This window comes from Adelges cooleyi, unplaced genomic scaffold (assembly GCF_023614345.1).
Source record: "Adelges cooleyi isolate 19-005CV unplaced genomic scaffold, UGA_ACOO_1.1 ACOO_flye_CR_arks_rails_tigmint_CR_PRNA_23, whole genome shotgun sequence".
NCBI lineage: Eukaryota > Metazoa > Arthropoda > Insecta > Hemiptera > Adelgidae > Adelges > Adelges cooleyi.
In genome coordinates, this window is record NW_026095893.1 from 7,999,848 (window position 1) to 8,011,883 (window position 12,036).

At 26.9% G+C, this 12,036-nt stretch overlaps 1 long non-coding RNA gene across 3 annotated transcripts; it reads left to right on the plus strand.

The window, feature by feature from the left end:
• Positions 1-6,389: 6,389 nt before the first annotated feature.
• Positions 6,390-11,095, plus strand: LOC126835329 (uncharacterized). 3 transcript variants are annotated; one of them, XR_007685188.1, is made up of 5 exons: positions 6,390-6,578; positions 6,633-6,852; positions 7,397-7,505; positions 7,609-7,773; positions 8,947-11,095. It is a non-coding gene; the product is annotated as an uncharacterized LOC126835329 (long non-coding RNA). The 3 variants fall into 3 exon arrangements; XR_007685186.1 differs by having other exon boundaries at positions 7,609-11,095; XR_007685187.1 differs by having other exon boundaries at positions 7,397-7,494; positions 7,609-11,095.
• Positions 11,096-12,036: the final 941 nt, after the last annotated feature.

The following is a 12,036-nucleotide window of genomic DNA, read 5'->3' on the forward strand; positions in this document are numbered from 1 at the left end:
AGGTTCCCATGTTAAATCTTGATAATAATTATTTAGTATTGGCATTTGTTAAAAGGGACCTAAGTTATATATTTGACACATCGTTTTGTGTTAAAAATATCCTTCGTCATATAATATTGTCTGTATGATATTACTTTGAAATATCCATAATACGTTAAAAGGCACGTTATGTCTGTGTCATTAACTAAATAAAGTTGTTAAAATGTACATATTATGTTTCTTTTAACAAATTCCCATTTTATTTTTATAGAATTAATCTCTTCTGCTCTAAACATAAAAATAATTTTGGGTCAACACTTTTTTTCTATTAATAAATAACAATATAACAGATTAATCTATATTTTTCAAAAAAATTAATTAGTAGGTAGGCATCTAAAATATACAATATACATATCCCTATTAAATATTACTCAGGAAAAGAAATTATTAACTCTGTAACTTCCTAATTTCCCAAAATAAGAATTAATTATAATTGCTTTATCATTTATTCTATAGAAGTTATTTTTAATAGCCGTAGCATTATTAATTAAGATCTAACCATTTCAATTTATTGTGTTAAAGCTGTTTGATGAATATATTTATATTTAATACATAGATTTTTTTTTAAAAAAATAAACGATATGTAAATTAGTTTTTTTAGTACTAACATAACTTTAAGGTATTTTTTGCGTCAGTGCCGAGAGAAAAAAATCTAAAATTGATCGAAAACCCAAAATATATAAAATTCGTTGAATTCACCGATATTTAAATTAGATAAAAAGATGTGAAACATCTTTTTGGTAGGGTTAAAATGATGTTAAAGTAAAAAATAATCGCGACCATGATTAAAAACAGAATTATTAACCTCATAAAAATCAATAATACATGTTTTTAAAACGTAGGTGTTAACGAAATAAATGACGGCGCCTATAGTTGTATCAAATGTATAAGTTATTTACATTTTCAGTTTTATGTTTAATTTACCACGGGTTTTCCCCTCATCACTAGTTAAAGTTTACCTTAACGTTTAAACGGTAAAATGAATAATAAATAAATTAAATTACAATAATAATATTACTAAAGACTATACTCTGTTCCAAAAGCGAATAACCAGTATAATAAATAAAGCGCGTAAATTCTGCTACACCGGCAGTAATGCGTTTTAGTTTCTGCGCTGGTTAAACTATTTTGAAACCTAGTACCTATAGCGGACTCGGTTACATAATCTTAAGTTGTTAGTAAGATTCAATCATACGCTCCAATTTGAATAAATGCGCATTTAACACAATAATTGCAAACGTTTACAAACAAGCAACACAATGGAGCTTGGATAATAAACTAGCGCAGTGTTGTGCACAAGTGTAATGGAATGATTAGGGGCTTTCGTATAACGACAGTATGTTGTGTCACGCGTATTTAAACAACGGGATAGCAAATATTGTCTAATAACTTCTGTATTGGTAAGTAGTGCTGCGGTTAAGCAATGTGCTCGATGGCAATTTAAATTTTGTAATGAATCCCGCAAGAACCGAGTGTTTTTTTTTCGTCTTTCTGCCGAAACAATAATCGTAATCTGTCGATCAAACGTTTAAACGCGTATCATCGCGCATATTATTAGGTTAGCGATAAACAAAGATTGTAACATTCCTTAACCAGTTTCTGTGCACAATAATTAACGTTTTCACGGCCCATGTATCTGGTTAACACTGGAATGAGTAACTAATGAATCACGCGATAGTTGTTAATATTAATAATGGCTTTTGATAAGGATATCAAATATACATGGACAGAAAAATAAATACATTTTTCAAAGTTAGTTTTCTTTTTAGGCGGCGCTGTGAGATTTACTCTTAAGAAGATACAAAAGTCTAAAATACATTTGACATAAAATAATTTATAGCATTCCATTCTAATTTTAGGATGATTTAAACTGTTTAAAATTTCAATACCTATTTTCAAAAATAACTAACAATATTTAATATTAGGTCCTTTGACCTAATTTCACATGATTTTGAACTTATTAGAATTTAGACCTCATATTTTATTATTTCTTGTAACTGCTTCAACGCTAAAAACGTAATAAGTATAAATCAATTTAAAAAAAAACTGTAAAATATTTACTAAAAAAGTGATTTTCTACATTTTTTTGTGCGTATTTCTTGAATTGTAGAACATTTAAAATTGCGATTAATTAATTTCTTATGTTCTCAAAAGTTAAGACATATTATGTTGAGAAAACTGTAATAAGTTAATGTTATGTGTTAATACAGTGAAAAATCCTAGTAGTGCTATAATTACATGTTTACGCCATAAGTTGTGTTAACCTTACTAATATTAAAAATTTAACAAGAGCTGTGTTATAGAAATATATAAATACTCAATCTAGGAAAATAATACCAGAGTTTAAAGAATATAGTAATGAAATAGTAACTAGACATGATCTAGTATATTTTTCACTTCAATACATTTATTATTTATCATTTTTCATTGTCATCCGTAAAAGACATAAAATCTTTTTGCTGTTTTATATTTAGCTTAAATTTTTCCAATGACTTACTTAATTATCTTCGTCTATTCTTCGAGTTGTTGATTCACCAGTTCAATACTATTTGTAAAACTTTGCACGTTGTACAGGCTTGAACATGTAAGTTTTCTTTTATTCTAAACAACTTTTAATACGACACATATTATGGACGTATTCAGGCAATGGAAGTATTATCAATATTATTTTAGTATTATTGTCGCAAGCTTATAAATTATAAAAACGTGGTGTAATAATTGTATTGATATGTTTCAACTGGAAGTAAAGCAATGAGAAAATAAATTAACAGTTGTCAAATGAAAATGAATGGCCTATTTTCGATTATTTTGATTTTAAAGGTTTTTAGTAGCCCGAGGTGTAATTCAACAATTACACATGAAAAATATTATAACTATCAGTCATTCTTCGGTCTATTCACATTTTAACGTTCAATGGCTCGTAACAACAATAGCCATCCATCGTGTACCTTTAGAGTGTTCTGCGTTGAGAATACACATGAAGTGTTGCAATATTGATGCGCTCATTACCTTTTAAAATACGGCCTTAATTGAGTAGTTCAAACTGAAAAAAAAATAAAACAGTATTGAAAAATCAAACAATACAGAATTACCTTACTTTTAATGCGTAATATTATGGAGGCAAAAGAAAAATAGTTCAAGAACAATTCCTTGGGGTACATACGTGCATCCCGTGAATAAAAATAATTAAACAAATGAATATTGAAGGCCACAAAGATTATAAGGTTATTACCGTCTGTATAGTATAGAATACTATAATACGTATTCCATTCTCATAATTAGAGTCGATAATAGGTAATTAAGATAGTATAAATTATTAAAAATGTCTTAAAAAAGAAGTAAGTTTTCATTTTTGTTAACTCTCATTTTTTTAATTTACAATCTATCTTTATAATCATTTTTATTTTATTAATAGCTAATGTTTTACATTCTATAGGCTTTCAACTTTCAAGTCTCAATGTTCTTTTGCTAATAAGTAGAAGAACTATATTGTACGAATTACAACGCGACACTGTCATAATAAAACTATTGTCAATCGATTAAGGTCAAGACTGAACTTAAAGTACCATAATATTATTACATAGGGTTATATAAATAAAATAAACACTATACTTATGTTAAAATAGTTGACTGTTGAGAAATAACCAACACACTAGAGGTATGGAATAGCCAGTTTAAACAAATACAGCAAACATAGCACACAATTTCACGCATCACTAAATAAAAAAATACTTAAAAACAATGTTTTTATTAGAGATTATGTTATCAGTATATTGAAATTTGAACACATTCTAACTCAGACAATCTAATAACTATTTATTATTCCTATAGACGTCGTACAGAGTAGTAATAACAAAAACTTTTTAGCTTCGATGCAAAGCGAGAAGGTATTGGTAAAAAAACTTTTTTTTAATGTTATCTATAGTATTTGGTTGCATAGTTAATGAATTAGAAATGAAAAGAAATATTATTTAGGCTATTTAACACTGTGTGTTTGACATCACTTAATGCAATAATTACTCAATATTTAATGCAAATGGCAATGGTATTTTAAGAACACAATTATTATGTACATAAGAGAAATTTAATTTGTCAACCATCACCATATGAGTAAAAACTATGTCCTGACGATGAGTTTATATTGTTTACACACGATTTTTGACCATATAGATTTTCGGTTTTAATGATCTGATGTTGTTTTTTCAACAGTACAAGTTTGTATTAATAAGCACAATATTGCTTATAGGAGTTTGTTATACTTTCATTTGGGTGAATGTAATAAAAGAAGCTCTTGAGCAAACAAAAACTTTCATATCTATTCCTAAATATATTCTTCTTTTTACTTTTGAAATACATCTACACAAATGGAAACCGTAGTGATGGGTAGCTCGTGTTTTTATTATGTTCTATAAATAAAACCACGAACGAAAAACAAAACTTATCATGTACGCAGTTGGATCAAACTATAGAACAGCATGAAACGTTCATAGACAAAGAACCTTTATCGACACATTATTAAACAGGCAGTATGATTCGTCCTGAGAAAATTACACAACAAATGTTTACATCATTTAAATCTGGATAAATTAGATTTTTCACAGAAACCGAGTTTTGGTTATGGAATACATCAAACAGAAATCAAGGGGTAAATGGCTTTGTACGCCGAATTAATTCACTCTTGGAACACTAATAATATTAACATGTTAAATTATTGTGTTTATACTTATTAGCAAAACGGAATCGTTTAACTTTTAATAGGTAACTAAAAATGTTTTACTATAAAAATAAATTAGAACTCTAGGAAACAAACAGTAATATTATATAGTGGTCTCCCGCCTAACGCGGCTGTCGGTCCAATGATTTGTTTGTGTCATAAGCTGAAACTAATCTAAATAATAGTATACGATTGAAATATAATATTTTTGATAAATGAGCAGTTTTGCAACTTTATAATATAGTCATATTTTCATAAAAATAAATATCCTCATCCCGGTTAATATAAATACTATGTAGGTTGTATGGTGATGATAACCTTGCAATTAATATCATGATATCTTTTTAACCAGCAACCTTCTAAATACGTACTGTATTTATATATTTTATTAAGTACTTTTTCTGTTTTTTTTCCATTTGATAATTGCTACTTATTTCTGACTAACTTAATTCTGTTTACTCCAAAATCAAACGTATAGACCTGCTATTTGCAATTAGTGTAAAAGCATCATTTTCTTTATATTATCTCTTATTCTAATGCTATCCCAAGACCCTAGGTGCGATTTATAATTTTTTTTTCTATAACTATAGGTAATTTTATAGTATATACTTAATATATGATACATAATCCAGTTGGGATCAAACTAAAATAGATAATCAAAAACAAATGTTTTCAATATTGAATTTTAACGCGCTGATAAAAATAAATCTACGCGGTTACTCTACCGCACTTCACCTCCCGCCATCAGTCATCCTCACTTTCAAATGAATATAACTTTTGAACGGATGAATAAAAAATCCAAATTTTTTTCGCCAATTCTTTTTTAAAAATTATTTTGAACAAAAAATCAAAATATGTAATAAAAAAAATAAAAAAAGTATAACAGGTAAGTGCAATAAAAACCACGGTGCTTATAGCGCAAATGAGTATAAATTAATTAAAACAAAAAATTTCAAAATATTCACTAGAACAAAAGTTATTTCATTTGTCAAATCTCGTGGCCACTCTGTATATCCTCTCCTTTCTCTTGACAACACATGGAGCTAAAGAAGAGCATAATGTATCTTTTGTCGGGCTTCAAGAAACCTCTTCTTTGGAATCGATTGATTTTATCAAAATCGGTTTAGTATTGCCGTGAGGTGGCAACAAACAAATAAAAGCACTTTCACATTAATTATAATATTTAAAAAAATGTATAGATTTTTCTTGGTTTGTCTTTGATTAGTTTTTCTCAATTCCGTTATTAAATTTGTTAACCTTTTATTTAGGATCAAATTCCTAACTCAGTCAAAATCTATTCTTTGTCGCTAAAATAAAATTATTGTAATAAATGTACATACAACAGTCAACAACCAACATAAATTTGGTATCTCTTAAATAGCCGTTTTATATAAGGTGACTTAAATTGGATTACTTCTTTCATACAATATTAAAGACTCACAATAAATGTAATGGTTTGTAAGAAATATTGTGCCTTGCTGCTATGACGTACAGCTGCTGATATAAGCAAGTGTTTTTGAAAATATTAGCATTTTCCGCCTGTTGGCAGCACTTCATGCTGTATGTTTATGCTGATAACACACTTGCATTGTTATCAGTGAATGATTCAATATTATCACTTGTAACATAATAAAAAACATTTATTACTAAATAATAATATTTTCATTTTTACTTATGATTCCATTTGCAAGTATTAAAGTGTACTGTATAATATTTAATATATTTTGTTAATTTTAAATGCTCAATATTGATCGGTATTTATAACCTAACTTAACTGTCAACAATTTATCGGACTTAAAAGATTGCAAGCATCAGTTTGAACATGGTATCTATTAAACTTATTTCAAATTGTTCACTGTTTACATTAAAATGTTTATAGTTTAGCTAAAAGCCTTCATGACCAAATTAACCAGTGATGCTAATCTGTTACAAAACATAATGGTCTACAATGAATGTTTATTGATTGTCGACAACAATAATACAAAAATGACAATGAACATTAAAAACCCTAATGTCGCTTGTGTAGATAATCAAATGATCTTCAGTCGTGCCTATCGCTGACTTTGAGAATTATAGCAATGATAAAGTTAAACAAAAAAGTAAGTTTTTCGTACCTATTGTTTTACACCTATCGTTACCAATTGATATTTTCTCGGGTCTCCATAATATGTCTAGAAAAAACTTAAGCACTTATGGTTATATGTAATGAAATAATAATAAAAACCCTTAACCATAAAAATTATATACTCTCTGGGAATACGTCGTATTTCGGCAACAATGTTGTCATCTTCAGCGCTCAGTCTGTCGTGAGCGCTGAAGATGACAACATTGTTGCCGAAATACGACGTATTCCCAGAGAGTATATAATTTTTATGGTTAAGGGTTTTTATTACTATTTTACTCCATAATATGTTTTCAATGATTTAGTGTAACATTGTTATGCAAATCATTGTTGTACATTGCAAAAAATTGTCATCCCATCTAGCTAACCGGAGTGATTTTTTAAAAAAAAATGGTATTGATTGCTTCTTGATAAGCACAAACCTTCAGTATATCGGGTCCTAATAAAAAGTCTCAAACAAATAAAATTACATTACATATAATTTAATTTACTAATATTATTGTGTTTTGACTTTATTATAGGTATGGTGATTTGCTGTATACATTTCTTAAAATATATTGACTGCTCATTTCAGAAATTATTGGTATTCAATTTAGCAGTCGCAGCAATACTTGGAGATGTGCGTTTTAAGTAAATATAATATTATATGATTTTAAACTGAAGTTTGAAAATCAATAATAATATAAAAATACATATATTTAAATTTTAATGGTTGTTCTTTGATTTATTACAGCGTTGATGTATGGAAAATCTTTGTTTAAGGGGCCTCTGCAAAACTGCATATTTTTTGTCAAAAACCAGTCATGGTAATTTTTACTATATTCTAAAACGTGTTATCCGACAAAAGTTTTAAAAATTGGTATAGATTTGTCAATACTTGCTTGATGTATCGATCAAAGTAAATATTTGTATTCTAAAAAATTGCGATTATGTACAAAGAAATTGACTAAAAATAGATTTAAAATTGTGCCTCCATCAATACCTTATAAATGTAATGAAGAATCTAAATTATATTTAAATATCTCAGTATTTTCAAGAATACAAAAATAGAGCCTATTTGTAATATAAAAGTTAAAAAAAAATTAAATATCAAAATGAATACCTCTTTCTTGTGTTATTATATATGTTATAAATCTTAGTTTAATGTTAAGTTTTAGTTTATAATTTTTTCTACAAATGCCTTAAAAAAATGCTAGTTTTAGAGGCCCCTTAAAAAAGATTTACATTGAAGCACACAAAGACAATTTCAACCGATTAGTATCCAGGAGCTGCAAAGAAAACGGGAATTTGCTACATTGTTGTATACTGAATTATTTATTAAGTATTATCATATTCGTAGCGAAAAATAAGCTGTAATTCGTTTTTTAAAATTGTCTCTATAGATTTAATGACATAATAATGTTAGTTTAACAAGTTTCTTACATCATAGTGCTATAAATTTAGATTCTTCCGAATTCTGACTTTAAAGGTTACTTACAAATGCTATTTCAATATACATCTTAGTAAAACTAAAATAGACAAAACAAGTAGGCTCAGGGAAATGGGGTGGTATGTTTTAAATAATTACTGTTGTACAATAAGAGCGGTTTCACAGGAGGCCTCTATTAGATGAAAGCAAACACTGTCACCATGTGTAGTGCAACCAATCTGAATCTATTGTTGTTTGTAAAATCATATTATTTCTCCTTATACTTCTCATAAAGGCCAAAGAGTAGCTTCGTGAACCGTGTGAAAGAGCTCTAATTGTATACCTACCACATTATTGTAGTATGATATTATTATCAGATGGCTCAGGAAATGGTATAATTAGGATTTAGGATGGTCTAAAAAAATATATTTTTATTAAAAAAAAGTTCTGCTCTCACCTTTCTTTATAGTATAAAAGTAAATTTAAATTTAAAAATTAAAAATTTTTTTTTTTTTACCGATACCTATACCAATCCAATATTATATACATTTTTATTTTTGATATTTAATAAATTATTATAACTTGTTTGGCTTTTTAAACCGGGAATAGACTGCTTTAAGGCCTAGTTTTGTCGCATTTAGGAGTTTGTTTTACTCTTTCTAGACAGTTTTCCTGCTTAGAGAGGGTGTCCAATGTAACGGAGTGTCAAATATGTGATAATGAGTGCTTACGCAATACCACTTCACCTCTTCGGCCACTCGCCCTCTTTACATAAGAACATAAATGGCTTAAAATCAATTTTTTTAATATTTTAATATTTTTTTTTTGTATTTTAGAAATTACTTTTAAATATTGGTAAAATATATTTTCTATGTTATTTTTTTTTATCAGCCCACTGTAAATGTATTTTTTTTTTTGATACTTCAAAAACATTTTATCTTATGTTATTTTACAATAACATACAATTGTCACTAGTAACTTTCACAGATTTTAGTTTTATCTAAAAGTGAATAAGTTGAGTATAAAACTAAGATGATTTAAATTTTTGCTGTATAATCTGTAATTTAATTAATTGAAATACTAAAAATATTTAAAGTTCCTTAAATTAAAATAGAGGGGTTTCAGTTGCTTAATAACAAACTATTTAGTTATTTTACTTATTCAGTTATCCTTTTCATTATTATAATTGTATAAATAACATCCTTAGTATTACTATGTTAAACATTCCCCTCTACTCTTGTCAAAAATATTTTATTGACAATTTTAATTATTTTAATATTCTATTAAATAAGTTGTAAAACATGTCCGGGTACAGATTTGATTCCTAGTATTTTCTTGCTAAAGAGCCTCACATCTGCGTATTATTGCTCAATAACTGATAACCATTCATTATAATTTTAACTGTATCCTGAAATGCATGATTCAACAATGGTTTTCAAAGCGGTTGTAGATATTTCAATACTTACTTTGTGTATCGATAAAAAGTACATTTTATGTTTTAGTATTATGTTATTGTAAAAATCATTAAAAGAGTTAACGTTTTCACAAAGCAATAATTTTTAATTAACTAAAAATAATTTTAAAATTGTGCCTTAATAGTATCTTGTAATCTTGTGAAGAATTCAAATGTTTTTATAAAACATCAATCGGATGATTTTAAAGAATGTACTGATCAAAGTAGAAACATATTTTTTGTACAAAAATAGAGCCTGTATATGTTATAGAAGTTGAAAAAAATTAATATAATCTTTAAATATCAAAATAGATCCCTCATTTTTGTGTTAATTATGTAATCATGCTTACAAATTTTAGCTTAATGCTTAAATTTAGAGAAAAATTGCCTATACAATGCGCCTTAATACGTGTTATTGTAGAGGCCTCTAAAATGTAATTAAGAGATCTTAAACTCTCCGCTAACTATCTATTTCTGGTGGTATTTTACTAACTATTGGATAAGTAGTATTATTTCTCCACTTCTTCAAAGGAGTGATTTTAATGATGTTTCAAATTTCAGCCCAATCTTGCTTATGTTTAGTGGATTAGTACTTACATTAGTTCAAAATCCCAAATCTTTATTATGTTATAAAATATCACCTATTTATTGTTAATTTAATATCACCACCATGTGATTTTTGGAGATTTTTTGAAGGCTTTTGATAAAATTGGCCAAGATACAAACTATCTTGTATTGGTACATACATTATCAGACGACTGATCCTATTTTCTCCTTGATATTCCTGTTATTAGTTATTACAGGTCTTACCCAGCTTGTTAAGTATTAACAATTTAACTCATGTTCTTTTAATGTTTTATCCAGTATCCCCCAAGCTATCCTATCTTGCTCCTCTGTCTATCTTCATAAATGATACAGAGTATAACAAATTCCTTTTTTCTCCAATTAATTTTAAGATTACTTAACTTTAAATGTAATTATGATCTTTTCTCGTTCTAATTCATCAATTTGTATTAACTATAACACATTAGTGATGTTTAGACAATATTAATAAAAGCTGTCGAAGTTAAAGATTTAATAATTATTTAAGATTCTAATATATTTTAATTTGGACATACTATAGGTATAAAACAAATTGTTTGAAATTCTAGGTTCTGAAATTAGAAACTGTAAGAAACTTAAATATCCAAATTCTTAAAGTGGTATTGGTTTTACTGTTTATATAACTATATATATAATACTACCTGCTGTATTTCATATTTTATCTTTAATATACAGCGCGTGTTACAAATTTTAATTTGCACTTAAATGAGATGTTGCACAATGTTCAATATTATCCACTATCTTTTTTCTTTTTATCTTTTACACATTTTAAAAATGAAACATTTTTAAAATTTTTTTTAATACAATGTAATATATTATTATGTAAAACTATCTTTTTATAAATTATTTTGTTTTATTACATTCATTTTGAAATATTTTATATGGAATTTTTTAGGTATATTACTTTATTTTATTTCACATAACATATATTTTAGGTATATGTATATACATTTACAAATATCAATAAAATCATTGTAAAAAAATAATGTGCTTATAATTGTATTTTTAGTTTTAGGGTTGATTGCCTGTCTAAAATATTTCGTTGCCGTTGTTCCTATCCATACATCGTACCTAGTTTACAATATAATGAACATATTTTATAGATGGCAGTACCTATTTCAAGTATTGATAATATTATTTTCAAAAACCTGTTAACGATTCATTCACTTACAGATTTTCCCTAAAAATTAGTTTGAATTTATAGGTTTGAATAGTATAATTTTTAGACCTTTAGTCCTAAAATTTCGCTTGAAAAACAAGAATAAATAAAAAGTTTCCACCCTTCTAAGGGAAAGGTCTTATAATATTATTTTGGTTTGTCAACATTTATCGTTAATACATTATCTAAAGAATATCCCATATAAATTTGGAACTAATTTTACTATTTTTTAAAAATTAAATAATCAGGTAATTAGGAAATAAAGTAAAAATGTATACATAAAAAAAAAAAAAAAATACGTTTATAACACTTAGTAGACAGCAATTTATTTAATAGCTATTGGATGCCATAGTATTTTTTTCTAACAAAATAAAATTATTTACCTTATAAATATGTTGCATATCTGCTTCAATGGGCACTGAAGAGGTAATAGGTAATATTTCGTATGATCTTTAAAAATATTTGGTGTACCATAAGATACTACCTAAAAACTCTACCAATCGTTTGTTTTAGGATTTATACGTAATGCATAGTGGCG